General features: G+C 36.5%; 1 protein-coding gene across 1 annotated transcript in view; it reads left to right on the top strand.

Annotated features, from left to right (window-relative positions):
• The window catches only part of EFHC1 (EF-hand domain containing 1), a 96,344-nt gene that overhangs the window by 12,392 nt on the left and 64,479 nt on the right, over positions 1-19,473 (top strand). The window lies entirely within an intron of this gene.

The following is a 19,473-nucleotide window of genomic DNA, read 5'->3' as shown; positions in this document are numbered from 1 at the left end:
TTTTTTTTCTAACCCAGATAACTATGATTAATATTAGTCTGTAGTTGATAAATAGTTGCTACAATTTACATTGTTAGCTAAAACTTTCCTTTTATATGTCATAGTTACTGGAATCTGGAGGAGTAAAGAGGTCTGGTTCAAAGGCCTGACCTCCAAGGGCATGGTGCTAGACCCGTTGTTTACTGAGCCTTTTAACTGTTCCCTGAAAGTTTATCTTTAATTCATAGAATCATAGACCTAGATCTGGAAGGGACCTCAGTGGCCATCCAGACCAAACCATTTATTTTATAGATAAAAAAACTGGTGCTCTGGCAGGTTTAAATCACCCCCTAGCAGGGGTGGGGACCCTGCGGCCTCAAAGCACGTGTGGCCTTCTAGGTCCTTGGGTATGGTCTTTTGATTGAGTCCAAGATTTACAGAACAAATCCTTTTATTAGAGGAATTTGGATTTAGTCAAAGGGCTGCACTTGAGGCCCTAGAGGGCCACATGTGGCCTCAAAGCTGCCTAAGATTACTCAAGAAACATCAGGGGCTAGAATCAACCTAAGTCCTCTTGAGTCTATAATCAATACTCTTTTCATAAGACCATGTAGCCTTCAATTCTGCGAACATTTATTAAGCCCCTGCTATGTACAAGACACTTTACTAGGCATTGAGAGTTACGAAGAAAAAAGAAATAGCTCGTGTCCTCAAAGAGTTTACTTTCTGGGATTAGAAGACAACATGCATATTCAAAATGACTCAAAAAAAGAGAGTGCACTAACAACTTGTGGGGTGGAGGGGTTAGAAAAGGCCTCCTTAAGGAGATGACATCTTAGGTGAGTCTTTTGGAAAGCTTGAGATTTTAAGAGGCTGCAGTAAGAAGCAAGTAAATTTCAGGTATCGATGCTACTACGCGGGATGGACAATGGGCTACCAGCTTCGGGAAACAGCTGTGTTGGCTGGATTGTAGAGAGTAGAAAGGGTAGTGCTGTGAATTGGGTGGGTTGAGCAAGTGGTGGATATCTTTAAATGCTGGTTTGAGTCAATTGTGTTTTATCCAAAAAGCACAAGGAAGGCGCTGGAGTTTTTTAAGTAGGGGAGCACAAAGGTCAAACCTATAGGTTATGAAGATGATTTTGGCAGCTGTGTGGAAAATGTATTGGAACAAGAAGAATCTGAAAACAAGGAGACCAATTAAGAGGTTGTTGCAGTAGTACATTTGAGAGGTGATGGGGGCCTAACTGAGGAATGGACTAGTCTTTAGAAAGATGGGAGATAGTCAGTACTTGGATTGGATTGATTGACTATTGATTGGATATGAAGATTGAGGGAAAGGCAAGAATCAAAGATAATGTGGAGATTTTCAGCCTCAGAGTGACTAGGAGAATTGTGATCCCCTCAACAGAAACAGGGATGTTTAGAGGTTTAGGGGAAAAGGTAATGAGGCAGCTAGGTGATGTAGTAGATAGAGTACTGGAAGAACTGAGTTCAAATCCAGCTTCAAACACTTAACTGTTAACTGCTTTTTGCAAGCCACTTAACCCCTGTTTGCCTCGGTGTCCTCATCTGTATGATAAGGATAATAATAGCACCTATCTACCAGGGGTTTTGTGAGGCTAAACTGAGATAATATAAATGAAGTGCTTTGAACACCTTAAAGCACTATATGCATTCTAGCTATTATTGTTGTTGTTATATTGAAGTTTATTATTAATATTATTAAACATTATTTCCTGAACTGCAGGCACATAATTATTATTAATTATTAATATCTATTAATAACAATGAGTCTGCAGTTCAGGAAAGAAGTGGGGGTCAGATCTATAGATTTGGGAGTTGGAGTAATGATAATCAGCTCTATTGGAGCCAACGAGGTCACTAGGAGAGAGCATAGAAAGAGAAAAGATAAAGGCACAGGACAGACAGAGCCTTGGGGACACTCACAATTACAAGCCAGGAGATGAATTGATGGTTCAGCAAAGGAGACTTGAGAAGCAGTGAGGCAGGCAGGAGAAGAACTGGAAGAGAACAGTGCCATAGAAGCAAAGGGAGGAGACAATATGGAGGAGAGGTTGGTTGATAACGTCAAAGGCAGCAAGATCAATGATAATAACTAAAGAGGATTCAGAAATGGAGGCCAATTTATTGTAACATAAAATAATTCTTAAACATACACCTGTTAAGTCTGAAATTATGACCTTCCATCCCAAACAACTGTGAAATATTGGTCTGTAGTTGATAACAATTGAAAAAAAAAGTTTTATTGGTTTTTCCACATTAAAAACACTTCAAAATCGCCCCCCATTTTGTGAGAGATCTTTTGTAACAAAATTTAGTTAAGTAAAACTAATAATACAGTGGTTTTATCTGAAAGTGCATGCAGCATTCTACGTCTGTATCCTTTATGCCCAGCAGAAATCTATTTTCTCTCCCTCCCACTTTTGCCTGTATTGGGAAAAAAAAAAAGGAAAGAAAGGACAAGAAAAGAAAATTTCTTGTAACAAATATCCATAGTTTTCTGGAATCATGAACGTATTGATCATAGTTTTATAGCTTTCAATGTTGTTTTTGTTTTTGTTTTACAGTGCTGTAATGATATATGTTGTCCTCCTGGTTCTTATTTCGTTCTTTATCAGTTTGTAAATTTCTTCAAAGTTGTTCATTTTTTATAACATTAATGCTACAGTATAAATTGTTCTTCTGGTTCTGGTGATTTTACTCTGTATCAGTTCATAGAAGTTTTTTCATATCTTTTTGAAATAATTTCCTACAGCACAATAGTAGTAGTCCATCACATTCATCTGCCGCAGCTTATTCAGTCATTGCTCAGCTGATGAGCATTCCATTTTTTTGCCACTACAAAGGGCTGCTACAAATATTTTTGTACAAATAGGACTTTTTCCTCTTTCTTTGATCTCCTTGGCATATAAGCCTAACTTTGTTATAGCTGGGCCAAAGGGTATATGCTGTTTAGAAATTTGTATATAAGTCCAAATTGCTTTCCAGAATGATTGTACCCAGTAGCTGGTTCACCAGTAGTGCACCTGTTTTCCCATAGCCCCTCCAGCATTTATCTTTTTCAAAATGCATTTTTGTCATTTTTGCCACTCTAATGAGTGTGAAATAGAATCTCAGAATTGCTTTAATTTTCATTTTCCAATTAGTAGTGCTTTGGAATATTTATTCACATGGCTGTAGCTAGCCTGGGTTTCATCCATACAGAACTGACTATTCACTTTCTTAGACCATTTTCCAGCTGGGTAATGGCACTCATAAATTCGAAGCAGTCCCAGAGGAGACCTTTATTAAAGAAACTTGCTACAAAAAAAATTTTTTTCCAGCTAGTTTCCTTTTAATCTTAGCTTTATTAGCTTTATGTGAAAACTTTTAAATTTTATGTAATCCAAATTATTTAATCTTCTGTGATCTCTTCTCCATTCCTTGTTTGGTTATGAACTTTTCTCCTATCCATTGATCTCATAAGTAATTTTACCCAAGTTTCTCTAATTTGTGAATGATGTGACCTTTCATATAGTAAATAAGTATTTATTGAGCACTTACTATGTGCCAGGTATTGTGCTAAATGCTGGGGATACAATTAATTAAAAGAAATGTAGTCTCTGCCTTCAAGGAGCTTGCAATCTAAAGAGGGAAGACAGTCTGCAACAGGAAGATGAAAAGAGGAGGAGGAAGGTGATGTTGGAGATTTAACATGGACAGGACAACTGATGGAAAAATGGAGAATTAGCTGGAAAATTCTGAGCCCCTATAAAGGAAGACTTTGGGAGTTTATTGTTCAGCCCTTCTGCCCTCTAACTAGTATGGTGGGCCAGCTAAGGGTGCTGAGAAACTATTGAACATCGAAAGTTGAGTCAATTTGATTTCAGGGAATGAGCTTCTCCTGAAGAGGCATGATGTTTTTGGAGTCCAAACCAGACCAGAGCAGCTGATGGAAAATGGGAGAGTTAGATCTAGGTCATGCTTCCATTTGGAGCTTATCTTTATATGAGGTGTTAGGTATTGGTCTAAATCTAATTTGTTTCCATACTGCTGCCCAATTTTCCCAGTAAGTTTTGTCAAATAATGAGTCCTTATCCCAGGATCCAGGGGCTTTGTGGTTATCGAATACTACATCTGATACTCGGGTGGTTTTGGTTTTTGTTGTTGTCGTTGTCGTCGTCATTTTTCAGTTGCATCCTATTCTTTGTGACCCCATTTGGCATTTTCTTGGCAGAGATACTGGAGTGGTTTGCCGTTTCCTTCTCCAGCTCATTTTATAGATGAAGAAACTGAGGTAAACAGGGTTAAAGTAAGACTTGCCAAGGGTCACACAGCTAGTAAATATCTGAGGCTGAATTTGAACTCATGAAGATGAATCTTCCAGACTCCAGCCCCAACATTCTATCCACTGCACCACCTCGCTGTCCAGTACTCTGGTGCTATTGTCGATATGTTTGCTTCTGTATATTGTACACCTAATCTGTAGATTGATTTCTCTATTTTTTTTTAACCAGTACTAATTTGTTTTAATAATTACTGCTTCATGGTATAGTTTGAGATCTGGCACTGCTAGGCTGTCTTCCTTCCTATTTCTTTTCATTATTTCTCTTGAGATTCTTGACCCTTTTTTCCCTCTCCATATGAATTTTGTTATTTTTTTTTCTAGTAATTCTTTGGGAGTTTGATTGGTACGGCAATGAAGAAGTAAACTAATTTAGTTTAAATTAGTGAATTGGTTTAATACTATTGTCATTTTTATTGGTTTATCCTACCCATAAGCAATTAATATTCTTAAAATTTTAATTAATATTTGTCTTTTTTCCCCCTTAAACAGTTGTTTCTAGTTTTGTTTACATAGTTCTTGTATGTGTCTTGGAAGGTAGACTCTCACATATTTTATATATTCTAAGTAATTTTAAATGGAATTTCTTTTTTTTTTGTCTTCCTCTTGAGTTTTACTGATATCATATATGGAAATTCTAATGATACATATGTATTTATTTGATATCCAGGGGCACCTAGGTAGCACAGTAGAGTGCTGCCCCTAAAGTTGGGAAGACTCATCTTCTTAAGTTCAAATCCAGGTCTCAGATAACCATGTTTGCCTCAGTTTCTTTATCTGTAAAATGAGCTGGAGAAGGAAATGGCAAACCACTCCTATCTGTGCCAAGAAGCCTAAATAGGGTCACAAAGAGTCAGACACAGGGGGCAGCTAGGTGGCACAGTAGATGGAGCACTGGCCTTGGATTCAGGAGGACCTGAGTTCAAATGTGGCCTCAGACACATAACACTTACTAGCTGTGTGACCCTGGGCAAGTCACTTAACCCCATTGGTTAGCCAAAAAAAAAAAAGTCAGACACAACTGAAAAACAATTAAGCATTTATTTTAATAATGATTTCTTGCCTATTTTGTTTTTAATATGGCTTATTAAGTTCATAGTTTTGCCAATATTAAACCAATCCTGCATTCCAGCTATGAATCCAACTTGGTTATAGTATATAATATTTATTACGTGTTGTTGTGGTCACTTTGCTAATATTTTATTTAAAATTTTTGCATCTGTGTTCATTAGGGATATTAGTCTCTGCTTTTCATTTTCTGTTTTGATTCTGGCTTATGTATCAGAACCCGTATCTGTGTCATAGAAGGAATTTAGTAGGATCTTGGCACATAATAGGCACTTAGTAGATGTTTATTGACTATTTTTACAGATTTTTTATACTGGAATTAATTTTTCTTTAAATGTTTGATAGAATTCATTTGTGAATCTGTCTTATCTTGGAGTTTTTTTTTTCTTTCTAAGTTCATTTATGGCATGTTCATTTGCTTTTTTTTAATGTTTATTTTCTTCTTAAAGAGGGTTACCCCTATTTCTTGTTCTGTTAATTTGGGCATTTTATAATGTTGTATATATTCATTAATTTCATTTATTTAAGTCATTGTTTTTATTGGGATGCAGTTGGACAAAATAGTTTGTAATATTATCCTTTCATATTTATTTGTTATGAAGTAGATAAACAGTTGCTACAATTTACATTGTTAGTTAAAACTTTCCTTTTATATGTAATAGTTCCTGGAATCTGGAGGAGTAAAATAGATAATGTCCTCTAAGCGTAGCAGTAGCATCTAGGGAACAAAGGTTTTGGGTCAAAGTCCCTTAGATGGTTCAGTGATACTGGAAGGAGAAGTGAGTTCTGGAAGGAATGGGCCTGCCCACACCTATGTGTCAGTTGTAGTCCTTACATAATGATGGTGTTTTGTTGAAGAACAAAATTTATTGGGTAGTTTAGTAGAAGAGAGTGAGCCAAAAAGAAGGCATGGATCTCTTTCCCCAGGTTCTGGAAAGTTTATATTGTATAGGATTTTGACAAAGGCACATCTGCACAGGCACACAAACCACACACACTCAAGTAAGCGTTTTTGCTGAGAGAGCAACTTGAAAGCAAAATAGATTGAGATAGATATTAGTAAATATAAACACTCAATAACATGGGGGAAAAGACTGTTTTGGGTGGATCCAGGACCTGAGGGAAGCCAAAATTGTTTGTAGCCATCCCTGGCATTCCTAGAGAGTTACTGAGGTCAGGGTGACATTTGGGGTTCAAACAACCTCTAGTCATATAAAGTTAGGTTCAAACAATATTAATCAGTGATAAATAATAATCCACACTGGATGGAGATACTCAATAGTAAAAGGGTTGGTGCTGACTCATACCTGTTTTCTTTTTAAAAATTTTTTAATAGTATTTTCTTTTTTCTAATTACATGTAAAGACAATTTTCTTTTATTTATTTATTTAAAACTTAAATTCACAACAAGAAAAAAACATATTTTAAGCTTAATACAAAATAAGAAAAGAAAAAAAAATTGCCATGTGCACAGCAGACTGTAAGAGAGGATTCAAAACATACATCAATAAATTTCCATTTCAAGAAAGCCTGTATGCTATACATTGTGTTCCAAACTGTCTATCTTTTCTTTGCCTCCTTGTAAGTTTTCTTTTTTTCTCTGCTGTGTACTTTTTAATTTGTTCTTTTTTTCCCCCTTCCTCCCCCCACAACCCCCTGAAGGCTATAATTAAGTGTGGATACACACACACACACACACACACACACACATGCACTCACATACATACGTATATTTGTATTCACAAACATATTACATACATACAATTACATATTCATACATATACTTAGGTATCTATAATCATAATCATACATAGACATATACATTCATATGCATCTATGTAGGTCTATACTATATTTGTTTGTCCTCTGTGTCTCTGAGGGTGTATAATGTCTTCCTTCATAGGTCCAAGTCTTTCCATATTTTTCTAAGTCTACCAATTCATCATTTCCTATACCATAGCAACGTTCCAACCTTTTACTGTCTGGTTATTTTAAATGGTCTAAAACAATATTGGTTAATATGGTTGACATATAGTGTAGTTTTCCTTTTTCTCACTTTTTAATAAATCTATTTCAGATTTAACTTTTTCTGAGATCATGATTGCTACCCCTGCTTTTTTTTCCCCTAGTAAATTCTACTCCTGATCTTTATTTTATATTTGTGTGTATCTCTTATTTCCTATTCCTCCTGACTCCTCTACTTTACTTCTACCTGCTACCTTGCCTTCCTATTACTTAACTTACCCCCCAACCAAAGATCCCTACCTTATCCTCTCCCCCCACCCTGAAATCCTTCCCTTGTCTGCTCCCACCCCCCATCCCCTTAGCCTTTTATTTCTTTCTAAATTTAGAAGACTTTTATGCCCTTCTAGATATATATGTATTGTTCCCTCTTTAACCCATTTCTGAGAGTAGGGTTCCAGCACTGCCAACTCTTTCCCCCCACCTAATTCCTCTGTGTCGGTTCTTCCTCTCGCACCTCTTTTGTATAAGATAATTGCTCTTTTTACCTTTCCCTAGACAGTTTACTTTTTCACATCACATCATATTCAGCTCACCCTCAATCTTTCTTTCAAACTACCCAATTACTAACAACAATCTTAGACATATAGTTTTCTTGTATAAAAAGTCAACAGTCTGTCCTTATTGAGTCCCTTATAATTAGTCTTCGATGCTTACCTTATATTTCTCTTGGATCTTGTATATCAAATTTTCTATTGATTTCAGGTCTTTCTGCAACAAAATCCTGAAAGTCTGGTAATTCATTAAATATTCATTTTTTTCATTCAGGATTATGCTTAAGTTTGCTGGTTATGATATTTTTGGCTGCAACCCCAGTTCTTTTGCTCTTTGATATATAATGTTTTAAGACTTATGGTCTTTTAAAGTGTAGCCGGTGTTCTGCCCAAACTCTTGTTTATTTTTACCACTCTGTGTTTGCCCTGAGGTGCTATTTTGTCTTGTTTGTGGAGGAAATCTGGAGAGCTTGGAATTTGCCAACGTACTCTGCCATCTTCCCAGAATCTTCTCGCCGTATAGACAATTTTCAGCATTAATTTTTTGAAAGATTTTGAGTTCCAAATTTTTGTCTTTCCCTCCCTCGCCTCTCCATTCCCACCCCTTCTTCCTCCCCAAGATGGCAAGAAATTTTACATGGGTTATACATGCACAATAATGTAAAGCATATTTCCATATTAGTCATATTATGAAAGAAACAGAACAAAAGGAAGAAACCATGGGGAAAAAAACCCCCAAAAATGAAATGGTATGCTTCAATCTGCATTCAGATTCTATCAGTTCCATCTCTGGACATGGATGGCACTTTCTATCATATATCTTTTGGAGTTGTCTTGGATCATTGTATTGCTGAGAAGAGCTAGGCCAATCATAGTTAATTGTTGCTATTACTGTATACAGTGTTCTTCTGGTGCTGCTCACTTCACCCAGCTTCGGTTCATATAAGTCTTTTCAGGTTTTCCTGAAATCTGCCTGCTCATCATTTCTTGTAACACAATAGTATTCCATTACATTCACATACCACAACTTGTTCAGCCATTCCACAATTGATGGGCATCCCTTCAATTTCCAATTCTTTGCCTCCACAAAAAGAGCTGCTATCAATATTTTTGTACATGTGGGTTCTTTTCTCTCTCTCTCTTTTTTTTATCTCTTTGGGATACAGACCTAGTCCATCACTGTTTTCTTAGATATTTCTATGATACATACTTGGCAGAATAGGTACAGTCTTCCCATGTAGCAGTAGTGGGTTATAGTAAAAAGAGCTGCAGACCCAATGTCAGATAGATGCCAGGGCAAGGCACCTATCTTCCCCAGTCTTTAAGTAGAATGACAAATGAGTATAGTAATTCCCTTGCTGATTACTTTTATTTATTCATTCATTCATTCATTCATTTATTAAGAGAGTCATTTAGTTCCTCCACTGTCCTGGCAGTGCTTGAGGTAATATCCCATTGGTAATAGGGAGCCACTGAAGAAGCATTTACAGTGGCAAGTGCATTGGATTTCATACTCTTCTACTTATTACTTATATGACCTAGGTCAGGTCAGTTAACTTCATTTGTATTAGTTTCCTCATCTGTAAAATGAGAGAGTTGAACTAGACCAGGGGTTCTTAACCTGGGATCCATTGGTTTTTTTGGATAGATTTCAGGGGGTCCATCAATTTAGATGAGTAAAAAAAAAATGATTACATCTTTATTTTCACTAAACTTTGGTTTCTTACTTTTTTTTTTGTATTTAAAAACATTATTCTGGGGAGTCTCTAGCTTTGGCTGGACTGCCAAAAGGATCTATAACACAAAAAAGGTTAAGAACCCCTAGACAAGAAAGATTCTCTCTAAGGACCCTTTCAGATCTCATACTTTCTGACACTAGCTAGGTAAGACACACTAAATGGGAGAAATGTACGAGGTCATTTTGGCCCTTTTGTTGATCTTTCTCATTCTGAATAAAAGCCAAAAGAATACCTTTTCTATCACTCAGTCAACAAGCATTTATTTAGTGCCAAGCATTGCGCTGGACTGTTTTCTCCTCTTTTTAACTTTTCTGTCCCCCTGTCTTCTCCTCTCTCTTTTAAAATCTGTTTTTCAAAAGTTTTAATGCCTTTTGTTTTTCTATCACTGTAATTTTCATCTCTTTCTCATCTCCTCCGCTTTGTCCTGTGAATCCTCCCTTATTCCAAAGAAAAACAGTTAAGCAAAACCAGCTGACTTGTTCTGACAGTACATGTAATACATTCTGAGAGGAGAAAAGTATGTTTAATCCACTTCTCTGGGACAGAGTAAGATTGATTGGTGCATTAATTGGAATTCATATACTCCTGTATATTATTTTTATTTACAGTATTGTAGCCATTATGCATATTATTCTCCTGGTCTTATAAATGCTAATCCAGGTCATACAAGTCTTTCCACGTTTCTCTGAATTCATCATACTGGTAATTTCTTATAGCACAATAATATTCAATCACATGGATATAGCACAATTTGTTCAGCCATTGTTGGGTACTTCTACTTTGATTCATATTTTACTATCTTAAAAAGTGCTGATTTTTAAACCTTGAAATACATGGGAACTTTATTTCTGTCTTTGGCATCCTTTGGTTAGATGCCTAATAGTGGGATCTCTAGGTCAAAAAAAATATAAACAGCTTAGTGACTTTTCTGGAGTAATTCCAGATTGTTTTTCAAAATAGTTGTATCTGTTCACAGCTCCATAAATCAGTGTGTCTGTCTTCCCAAGGTACTCCAACACTGTTTTTACTTCTCCCTTTTAGCATTTTTGCTAATTTGATAGATATGAGGCAAAATTTTTAGCTGTTTTAATTTGCATTTATTAATGATTAGAATTATTTTTCATATTATTGATTCTTTGCTTTCTTCTTTTGAAAATTGCATGTCCTTTGGTTATTGGAAAATGGCTTATTTATGCCAATTCCCTGTATCACTTGGATATTAGACCTTTATCAGGCTCTTTGATACAAAGATTTCCCCCAACTCAGTAGTTTCCATTCTTATTCTAGTTGCACTGCTTTGTTTGTGTAACATTTAAAATTTTCTGTAATCAAAATGATCTGTTTTGTTTGTTGTAGTGTCTCCTATTTGTGTTTTGTTATGAATTCTCACCTTTACAATGGATGTCTAATTTTTTTTTTTATGCTATGACTTTTAAAGCTTAGGTTCCTTTTACATTTGGAACTTACAGGGAGTAAGATGCTAATCTAAACCTGTTCTCTGCCTAACTAAAAATCATTTTCCCAGCATTTCTTGTCAACAAGGAATCCTTTACCCAGTAGTTTGTGTTCCTCAGATTTATTGAATACCAGGCTACCATATTGATTGCTTTTGAGTTTTACTTAGCTCACCTGTTCACTGATTTACTTTTCTATTTTTTAAGTAGTATCAAGTAGTTTTGATGGCTGCTGTGTATAAATGCATATATGTACACACACACATACATGTGTATACACATACACACATACATACATATATACATATACACACATATTTATATATAAAGTTGAGATCTGGTAATTCATTCCAAAAGCCTGAACCAACAGATTAGTGGGATGGACAGTTAGTATCTATTTCACATTCCACTTAACTAGATATTACCTTCAACTCTTCTTTGCTTTAAAACATCAGTCGGGGGGAGGAGTCATATGTGTAGATGCTCCTTGCCATCATGTGGGAGAGAATGGATGGCAATCTCAGTACATAGTACTTCAGGAAATTTTGAATCCCTTGTTTCAGGTTCTCCTGCCTCCCATCCCTGCTTTCCCTTTTATCCTAACCATCACATCGTCAGATTCTATCTCCCTTTCTTCCCTTAGTATACAGTTGAGATGTATTTGACAGATTGAATTATACTGCTCTTCTCATCAATTTATTGCTTTCTTATCATATACTTTCCTATTAATCTTTCTTATTTTTTCTGCTTTTCTACCGTTTTTCTCCTTCTAGCCAAGAAAAAAACAAAAATTTTAAGTCAAAATGCTTAGATTGTTTTCTTCTTGACTTTGGAAAAGCTAAGGCTTCATTGTGTTTTGTGTGTGTTATTGTTGTTGTTATCGTTGTTTGGTGGGGAGGTTATAAACTTGTAGAAAGACAAGTCTTATACCTATTTCTGGCACTAAGCTCTGACCTCATGGTATTTAAGGCATTATTGTTTTGTATTACTTCACAGTTAGGTTTTCAGCTCTCTTAGTCTATAGAAACTCTCATATAAAAGTCTTAGTAAGTTCTTTCCTCCAATTCCAAAAGAATTTTGCTTGACACAGTACTCATCATCCTTTTTGTAAATTGCAACTAGTTGATCTCTCTTTTAAGGTATCATTTTCTTTCCTTTATATCATTCAATGCCATTATTCTTCATACCATTCAACTGTTAATTTGATCTCTTCTTCAGAGCCTTTGTATTATATTATCTGTCTTGTGACATGTTACCCTGTTGTCAGACTGCTTGATAATTTCTTAGGTGACCTCGGTCATTCTATGCTGGCATCTCCCATGTCTGCCTTTGTATTTTATTGCTGACATTAATTCTCCTGTTTCTTAAAGAAACACTATAGCTACGTGAGAATCTCATTGCTCCCAAACTTTACTTAGCCAAAAGAGCCCTTCATTTTTCCTTCATACCTTTCTCTAACTGTTCATTTCAATGTTATACAAGCTTAAAATTCTAACATTATCTGTCATTCCTCTCTTAATTTCTTTTAAGAAGTCAGCAAATCCTGACACACTCTTTTTTTTAATTAATTTATTTTGATTTATCAATAATCACTTCCATATGCTTTCGAGTTTAAAATGTTTCTCCCCCTTCCTCCCCACCACCCTCCCCAAGACAACACACAATCTGCTACAGGCTATACATTTACATTCCTGTTAAACATGTTTTCACATTAGTGATGTTGTAAGTAAAAATTAAAACCAATAGGAGGAACCACCAGAAAGAGGAGACAAAACTCAGCAGAAGAGAAAAAAAAATAGCAATTCAACTTCCAAAATTCTTTCTTTGGACGTGGATAGCATTTTCCATCACAAGGCCTCTGGAGATGTCTTAGATCCTTGTATTGTTGGGAAGGGTTAAGTTTATCAATATGAGTCATCATACAACGTGGCTGTTGTTGTGTATAACGTTCTTCTGGTTCTGCTCACTTCACTCAGCATCAGACCATACAAGTCTTTCCAGGTTTTTGTGAAGTCAGCCTGCTCATCATTTCTTTTAACACAATAGTATTCCATTACATTCATATACCACAACTTGCTCAGCCATTCCCCAGTTGATGGCCATCTTCTCAATTTCCAGTTCCTGGCCACCACAAAAAGAGCCGCTACGAATATTTTTGTACCTGTGGGTCCTTTTCCCATTTGTTTGATCTCTTTGGGATACAGCCCTAGAAGTGCTATTGCTGGGTCAAAGGGTATGCACATTTTTATAGCCCTTTGGGCATAGTCCTGACACACTCTTAATCAACCAACAAGCATTTTTAAAGCACCTATCTGGAAAATCCACGTAAATTTTTTGGTCCTCCCTTCATACCAGAAAAGAAGTCTGAATTTTTTCTTTGTCTTTGATGGAGTGTTCACAGTACCTCATTTATTTGTTTGTTTGTTTGTTTTTGTGAGACAATTGGTGTTAAATGACTTGCCCAGGATCACACAGCTAGTGTCAAGTATCTGAGGCTTGAATTCAGGTCCTGACTCCAGGGCCAGTGCTCTACCCACTGTACCACCTTGCTGCCCATACAGTACCTTATTGTGAAATGTGGGTTAAGTATTTGGTCATGGGCCCTGTGTTGTCTGCAGGCCTTTGTGTATTGTCTGCAGCTTCCACAAAACTCTCTCCAAATTCCCATTTTATTGCTTATGCTGACCCAAAATATATCCAAACTGCAGTGGGGAAAATTGCGATGTGGAAGGGATAACTAATTTAAGGGGTAAGGCACTAAGACCTTGAAGGATCAGAAAAGGTTTCAAGTAGAAAGTGATGTGGGAGCTGAGTCTTGAAGAAAATAAGGCATTCTAAGTGGCTGAGGTGATGTGAGAGAATGTTCTATTCGTGAGGACAGCCAGTGCAATGTTAGGAAGGCAGAAGGTGGAAGGTTGAGCGGGAGTAACAGCAAGAAGGCCAGTTGGGCTTCACCATAAAGTTATAAGAGAGACTATAAGAAGGGAGAGTAATATAGAATAATGCTGGGGAAATAATTTGGAGCTACACTGTGAAAGACTTCAAGTGCCAAGGAGAAGAGTTTACACTTGATCCTGAAGGTAACAGGGGGACCATATATTGAGTAAAGGAGTGACAAAGTCACACTGGTGCTTCAGTAAAATAATTTTGAGATCTGTGTGAAGGGTAGATCAAAGAAGGAGAGACTTTGGTTAGGGACACTAATTAGGAGGCTTTTTCCATAACCCAGGTGAAATGTGAAAAGGGTATGGTAGCTGTGTAAAGAGAAGTATATAGATGGGACACTTGTTTCAGAAGTAGAAAAGTAGCTAGATGTGGCAACTGATTGGATATATGAGGAGAAGGAGAGGGAGGATTTGAGGATGACAGTATAGTTGGGAACATGGGAGCTTAGCCCTATGCTTGGTACATGGTAGGCACTTAATAAATATTTATTGATTGGAAGGATAGTGGTGCTTTCTTTTTTTTTTTAATAATTTAGTTATTTTTAGTTTTAAACATTCACTTCCATGAGATTTTGAGTTTTAAATTTTCTCCTCCTTCATTTCTTTCCCCCTCCCCAAGATGACATGCCATCTGATATAGGCTCTACTTATACATTCGTATTAAGCATATTTTCACATTAGTCATGATGTAGAGAACAATTAGAACTAATGGGAGGAACCACGAGAAAGAAGAAACAAAACAAAGCAACAAAAGAAAAGGAGAACAGATAGTCTGCTTCCATCTGCATTCAGACTCCATAGTTCTTTCTCTGGATGTGGATAGCATTTTCCATCGTGAGTCTTTTGGAGTTGTCTTAGATCTTTGCATTGCTGAGAAGAGCTAAGTCTATTAAAGTCAGTCATTGCACAGTGTGGCTGTTACTGTGTACTATATTCTCCTGGTTCTGCTCAGTTCAGTCATTTAAGTTCATACAAGTCTTTCCAGGTTTTTCTGAAGTCTGCCTGCTCATCATTTCTTATAGCACAATAGTATTCCATTACATTCAGATACCACAACTTGTTCAGTCATTCCCCAATTGATGAGCATCCCCTCAATTTCCAATTCCTGGCCACCACAAAAAGAGGTGCTGTAAATATTTTTGTATATGTGGGTGATAGTGGTACCTTCTTCAGAATTAAGAAAGATTGAAGAAGGGTAAGTTGGTTAGGTGGGGAGGAAGAAAATGAGTTGTTTTGTATGTGTTGAGTTTGGGATGGCTGTAGAATGTCTTAATTTGAAACATTCAAAAATCAGGCAGTGGTGGGCACTGAAGAGATTAGGGTGGGATAGACCTAAGAATCATCTGCCTGGAGATGATAGATAATTCCACCCATAGGACCTGATGGAGTGACTGTAGAGAGAGAGAAGAGAAGAGGACCCATTGAAAGGCCTGAGGGTGCACCCACAGTTAGGAGGGCATGATATGGAGAATGAGCCAGCAAAGGGTGCTGAGAAAGACTGGTTAGGCAGATAGGAAGTATTTTCCAGAAATAGCCATCTACAAATGAAATCTAAATCTGATCATGTCTTTACCTTATCATTTACTTTTCCTGCCTCAGATTCCATTTAGCAAACATTTATTAAGCACCCACTACATGTCAGACAATGTGGCACATGCTGGTGATAAAAAGATTAAATAAGAAAGACATAATTCCTATCCTCAAAAAGCTTAACAAAGATGATAATGTTTTTGTTGTTCAGTCATTTTGATCATATCTGACTCTTCATGACCCCCATTTGGGCTTTTCTTGGCAATGATACTGGAGTGGTTTGCCATTTACTTCTCCAACTAATTTTACATATGAGGAAACTGAGGCAAACAGGATAAAATGACTTACCCAGGGTTACTCAACTAGTAAGTGTCTGAGACCAGATTTGAACTCAAGAAGATGAATCTTCCTGACTCCAGGCCTGGTACTCTATCCACTGTATCACTTAGCCACCTAAGGTAAGTGGGAACATTCATCATAAGTTATGTGACAATAATGGTGACAGGAGGCATGCCGCAGTGGACCTAGCACTATCTTGGAATTAAGAAGACCTGGATTTAAGTCTTTCTTCTGTACCTTTGTCCAACTGGCTATGCAACCAACCCTGGGCAAGCCACTTAATGGCTCCTCAAAGCCCCAGGCAACTCTCTAAGACTGTACTGAAAAGTATTTGTAGATTTGTCCGAGGTGGAGGTGGGGATGGAGGGAGGAGTTTCTTCACAAGATGAAACCTATGCCAAAGAAGTCACAGGTTCAGACCAATAATGATGATGATGATGATGATAATATTGAAAATAATAGCAATAAATGTTCTCAAAATTACATAGAATAAAAGGATAACAGAAGGGGACTTGGAAACAAATAGGATGTTTATATTGTTAGGTATTATTAAAGTTAATATGCACATTTAAAAATGAAATCTAATTAGAGACTTGCAGCTTTGTATATGGTCCTTAATTTTTTTAAGTGATATATTTTTGCATTTGTTATTGATGGTTACTAAGTTTAGAATAAATGGAAAGTTAGGTTGAAGTTAGACTAGAGGGCTGTGAATGTTAAGATAAGCAGTCTGCTTTATCTGGTAGACCATAGTTGAGCAGCTACTGAAGGTTTTTTTAGTTAAAAAAAAAAAGAAAAAGAAAGAAAGAAAGGAAAAGAAAAAAAAAGAAAAAAAAAGAAAAAATTATATAACCATATCTTTCCTTCTGTAAGCTAAAGTAGCTTGGCTGTGGTGTGAAGGAAAGGTGAGATAGGGGTGAGACTGGAAGCAAAAAAATACACTGGGGGGGGCAGCTAGATGGCGCAGTGGATAGAGCATCAGCCCTGGAGTCAGGAGGACCTGAGTTCAAATCCAGCCTCAGACCACACACTTGACACTTACTAGCTGTGCAACACTGGGCAAGTCACAACTTCAATTACCTAAAAAAGTTTTTTAAAAAAAATACATTGGGAGGATAATGTTGGAATAGTCCAGGCAAGGGGATAAGGGCCAGAATCAGAAGTAGGAGTGGAAAGGTAAAGGGAGGGATGAATCAAAGATGATGAGGAAGCTTTCAGTCTAGGTTACTGTTAGGATCTAGACAGATGATACTGTCAATGGAAATGAGAAGGTGGGAGAACAGTAGGTTTGGGGTTGTGAGGGTGGGTGTGTTGAGTTTGAGAGGCCAGGTGAGGATATCCAAAAATTAGCTGGAATCGTGGGACTGTGGGGAAGATCTTTCTGGGCTAAAGATACAGATGTGAAAGTAATGCACATAGATGTAATCACCAAGGGACAGTAGAGTAAGGTAAGAGCCACACAGAACCTGAAGGAACAGCCATTTTTAAGAGGTGGGAAGAGAATGAGGTAGATGGAAAACAATGAGAGTGCATTGTCTCAGAAGCCAATGGATGAGAAAGGATAGGGGAGGGGAATAAAAGTGATCAACAGTCTCAGATCCTTTCCAGATAGTACAAAATACCACTATAGCAACTATTGTCCCTGACATATCCCGCAATGACATCATTTCCCTTTTAAAAATATCTTACTAGGTCTCCGTAGGCCTTTTCATCAGATTCAGCATCCTCATAATAGGTTTTAGAGCCTCGTTCCTTCCACATTGTTCTAATATTTCTCCTCATTTGATTGCTTGTTTAATTTTCTCATTGATTTGTCTGCTTCAAACTTCATGCCATTTTCAGATGTCTCAGAATGTTTTCATACTTCCCATTCACCGAGTATTTTTCTCGCTATTTGACATATATGTATATGTATATGTATGTATATATATATATATGTATATGTGTATATATATATATATATATATATATAAAATCATGTTTGCTTCCTACCACATTTTGTGCACTCATGTTGAAATAATAAAGTAATGTTTTAAAAGATTCTATGATGGATTAAGATTTTGCAGGAATAGTTATATCATCAATTAACATCTGTGGACATTTGTTAGTTTCAAAGGTAATGAACTTGTCCCAGGATCCTTAAATTATCTTTTGGACACTAAAAATTATAGTACACTGCAACCTTGTTATCATTTCCAAAATGCTGTGGTATCTATAACATCAGCAAAGTTGGAAGAATTGAGATATTTGAGGCTTCCTTAGAGAGAGAGAGAATAAATGTCTTAGGGCTTAAGCACTTAGAGGATAGAAGTGATGGCTATTTAACTTATTCTATATAATTCTCTCTCTTTTTTTAAAGCAACTTAACTTTATTTTTTTTAACATTTTTTTTAAATAACAAGTATTTATTTTCTCTCCATCCCACTACCCCTCACTCAACACCTTACTGGGAAAAAGAAAAATGAAACCCTTATAAGAAATATGCATAATAAAGCAAATCAGATTCTCACGTTGGACAGTACCAAAAATGGATGTTTTGTTCTGTATTATGAATCCTTCTCCTGTCTGGAGGCAGTTATTAGAATGTTCCTTTACTGGGCCTCTGAGATACTCATTATAATGATCAAAATTCCTTGGTCTGCAAAGTTGTTTGTTTTTACAGTGTTGTTTTATAAATTGTTCTCCTATTTCTCCTTACTTCACTCTGCATCAGTTCATACAATTCTTCCAAGATTTCTTTGAACCAATTTCTTTCATAGTTTCTTATAGTTCAATAATATTCTGTTGTCTTCATATGCCACCATTTCAAATGCCATAATTTGTTCAGCCATTCCCTAGTAGATGGACACCTCCTTAGTTTCCAGTTCTTAGCCACAAAAAAAAAAATGAGCTGTGATAAATATATCTGTGCAAATGGGTCCTTTTTCTTTTGTCTCTTCAGAAATATAGGATTAGTGATGGAATTACTATGTCAAAGGGTATGAATAATTTGGTGACTTTTGGGGCACAATTTCAAATTGCTTTTTGGAATGCCCAGTCCAATTCACAACTCCACCAAGAGTTATTAATATCCCTATTTTTCAGTAACCCCTCCAACATTTGTCACTTTCCTTTTTTGTCTTCTTTATTCTGTTTAACTCTTTTTGCACAGAAGGCCTATCTCGATGACTCCTTGTCATAACCCTTGAAGGCTATGCTTAAGGGGTATAAGATCTCACAGATCCTACCAAAAAGGATGGATGTCAGATTCAAACTCAGTGATGGATTCTTTGTTTTTTATCCAAGAACCACCACAGAGGTAAATTCAGTGAGGCTTATCAAATGGATTAGTTGCAGGTATATGAACTTTTTGATCATAGCAATTCTTTTTTTTTTCCCATTTTTAAAACAGTATTTTATTTTTTTCCCAATTACAGTAAAAACAATTTTAAACATTCAGTTTTATAAATTTTTGAGCTAAATTTTTTTCTCTTTCTCTCTCTCCCTCTTCTCTCAACTCCCTCCTCCTTGAGACAGTAAGCAATTTGATATAGGTTATAGATGTGCAATCATGCAAAA

This window comes from Phascolarctos cinereus, unplaced genomic scaffold (assembly GCF_003287225.1).
Source record: "Phascolarctos cinereus isolate Bilbo 61053 unplaced genomic scaffold, phaCin_HiC Scaffold_5;HRSCAF=322, whole genome shotgun sequence".
Taxonomy (NCBI): Eukaryota; Metazoa; Chordata; class Mammalia; order Diprotodontia; family Phascolarctidae; genus Phascolarctos; species Phascolarctos cinereus.
The sequence above is the reverse complement of the archived record's forward strand: the minus strand, read 5'-3'. Positions and strand labels throughout refer to the sequence as shown.